The sequence below is a fragment of the Leptonychotes weddellii genome, chromosome 16 (assembly GCF_054177405.1).
Source record: "Leptonychotes weddellii isolate Sample4059 chromosome 16, ASM5417740v2, whole genome shotgun sequence".
NCBI lineage: Eukaryota > Metazoa > Chordata > Mammalia > Carnivora > Phocidae > Leptonychotes > Leptonychotes weddellii.
Window position 1 is genome coordinate 45,291,490 of NC_138384.1, and position 3,373 is coordinate 45,294,862.

The following is a 3,373-nucleotide window of genomic DNA, read 5'->3' on the forward strand; positions in this document are numbered from 1 at the left end:
GGGGGAGGAGGGGGAAGCCGGGGAGAAATCAGAGCAGTCACACTGTGAATATCTGTATGTGCTTCTATAAGCAGTTAGGTTACTCACCAAACTGGTAGTACTGGGATTCCCTGAGGCTGGCAATGGCATTGTTGGGAGAGACCATTAACTTATTAATAAACTCAGATGATCAAAAGATATAGAGATAGGTTCCAAGAATTTATTTTCCTAATGAGATTTTCTAAAGAGAAAGAAAAAGACGCATGCGCCTGCATGCGCCGTACTAAGGAAGCCTGGTGGACTTAGCTTCCACTTGCAGCGCTCAACGTGGTAGAAATTCATCGAGGGCTCACATCCCAGCCGCAAGTGTTTTGGGTCACGTGGCCACGTGTTTGGGGGTCCCGGGCTCTTCCATCTGTGGCTCCCACATACCCCTAGACGTCTCTGGTCCCACCCGCCAAGGTCAGTCACTGGCACGATGCTTACGGTTCAGAATTCAAGACGTAGGGAAGTCATGAAACGGAAAATGCTAGTCTCACGACTACCCCAGAGCCATCCCTGGAGTAACCACTTTTAATGCCTACCTGCCAGAAATGAATCTTCATGCGTGTATCTCATCTCACTTATTTCTTTTGAAAACAGAATCAAGATACTGCTTTATACCTTCTTTAGCCATTTGTAATACCTGGGACATCTTGCCAAAAAAATGCCACCTGCTTATCCCTCCAATCTTTCAGTGTGAAAATGTCCAAACATATAAAAAAACCTTGGAAGGATTATCCGCGAACATCTCTATACCGACGACCCCTAAAATTTTATTATATGTGTCTTTTTTTTTTTTAAAGATTTTATTTATTTATTTGAGAGAGAGAATGAGAGAGAGCATGAGAGGGGCGAGGGTCAGAGGGAGAAGCAGACTCCCTGCCGAGCAGGGAGCCCGATGTGGGACTCAATCCTGGGACTCTAGGATCATGACCTGAGCCGAAGGCAGTCGCTTAACCAACTGAGCCACCCAGGTGCCCTTATTATATGTGTCTTATCATGTATCTGAGCCTCCTTCTATCTGTCCATCCATTTTTATTTGTGGTATGTTTCCGAAGTAAGCTGCAGACATCAGAATATTTCATCGTAAACATTCCCATATTTGCTGACAGGATTTTCTTTTAATAGAGGATGTATACATACAGTGTAGGGCACAAATCTGAAGTGCGCTGGGTTTTGAGAAATATACACGTGACCCCCATCCCTCTCAACAAATAAACACCTCCTTTGGAATGGCTGGATTCCAATATTTGTGGGGCCCTGATGTATTCATCCAGTCCTGTGTTGTTTCAAGTCTTGCTTATAAATGATCTTGCAATAAACATCCTGGTGTATATTTCACTGGACACCCCCTCAAGGCCACCGATCTATTCCATAAATTTCTGGGGGTCACGTTCATTTGCAGATATGATGGAGTAGTGTCCAATGTCAGACACTGGTTCTTGCAGGTGGGACACGTTAGGAGAATTTCTGCTCCCTCCTAGCGCCCCTGCGAGCGGGGGAGACTGATTTTAAAAAGTCACTAGACAAAGAAATTAGTTACTAGGTGTTGCAAGGGCTGCAAAAGAAGCAAATAGGATGCAGAGATGAGTAAGGAGGCACATACACGGGGGGTTGTCTCCTGCTTTGGCTGAGGTGGTCTGCATCATTAAAATGTTGCCAAGTGATCTCCCAAAGAGGTTAGTCTAATTGCTCTCCTGCCAAGAGCAGGCAAGGGAAAAGAGCCTGTTTCTCTGTACTCTGGCCAACGTGTGAGTCATTCATTCCACTGGGATGGAGGTGCCCAGAGGAGATGAGGCTGGTAGTCCAGATGGGCTCCAAGCGGAATTTCAGGAGGTGAGGGAGAGGTACTCCTGCCACGGAGAACAACCCAGACAAAGGCATGGTGGCTGGCCCAGGCGCTGCACAGTGCGTCCTGGGAATGGGGCACGCTGAACCCGGCTCAGGCTCAGGGAGTCTTGGCAGTGTTCCCCAGAGAAAGGCAGGTTGACCACAGGCGCCTGCCATGAGTCAGCAGGAGCAGGACAGCCAGCTGGGCTGCTAAGAGACATCCTGCAGCCGGATTGCATTCCTGAAGGGTGGGGCCGCTCCCAGGAAGGGGGGGCAGCGCCAGCCCCACGCAGACCCCAGAATCCCAGCCGCGGATTCTGTCACCTCCTTTGCACACACGGTCCCCCCAGTTACTCCTTCCCGTTCCATTGATCTAAACCTGCAACCTTCCCCAGATGCTCCCTATCCCCCACCTGCTCTGTCTTCCCCCATCACCATCCGACATACCACATTGAAAACATTTGGGGCTCAAGGGAGCCCAGCTGACTCAGTCGGTGGAGCGTGCAATTCTTGATCTCGGGGTTGTGAGTTCGAGCCCCACGTGGAGTGTAGGAGTTACTTAAAAATGAAATCTTTAAAAAACACACGCGCACACACACATTAGAACATTTGGGGTTCATTTTTGTCCATTCAAACACCAACTGCAATAGGGTTTTTTGGTCACTTCACTTTGCTTTTGTATCTCCCAGAGTAGAGCAGGTGCTCAGTAAATATTTGTGGGCTGAATGAATCAATTTGTCCCATTTCAGGCAATAAGGCCTAAAGCTCCCAGGGGTGGAGAGCTTTCCTTGGACATCAGACAGGAATGTCCCCGGAAAAGAAGTTCCCGTTCCCACTGCCACTGCTCATTCTTGAAATGAGACCAGAGAGGGCTTGCGGGTGGCCTCAGGTCACACAGCAAATCCAAGGCACGCCTGTAACATAGGCCAACAGGATGTTTTGTTGTAATAATGGCTAATGGACATTAAGCATTTATATGAAGGAGGCTTTTTATTTTATTTTTTTTTAAAGATTTCATCTATTTTTTGACAGAGAGAGAGACAGTGAGAGAGGGAACACAAGCAGAGGGAGTGGGAGAGGGAGAAGCAGGCTTCCCGCAGAGCAGGGAGCCCGACGCGGGGCTCAATCCCAGGACCCCGGGATCATGACCTGAGCTGAAGGCAGACGCCCAACGACTGAGCCACCCAGGCGCCCCTGAAGGAGGCTTTTTAAAGAAAATCATAAAGTTGATTTGTGTGTCTGTGTAAGGTGGAGTGTATAGTTCTATGAATTTTAGGAACACGTACAATTTGTGTAACCATCACCACCATCAGAACCGTTCCCATCATCCCTTTGAGGTCAGCCCCCCTCCCCACCCCCACTGCCCTGGATCTAGTCTCTGTCCACACAGCTTTGCCGTTTCGAAATGTCATGTTCCCTGTTGTGGCTACAACAAATGACACACACAGAGAGTGGCCTCAAGCCATACAAATCCATGTCCCCACACTTGCAGAGCTCAGAAGTCCGAAATCGGTGTTAACGG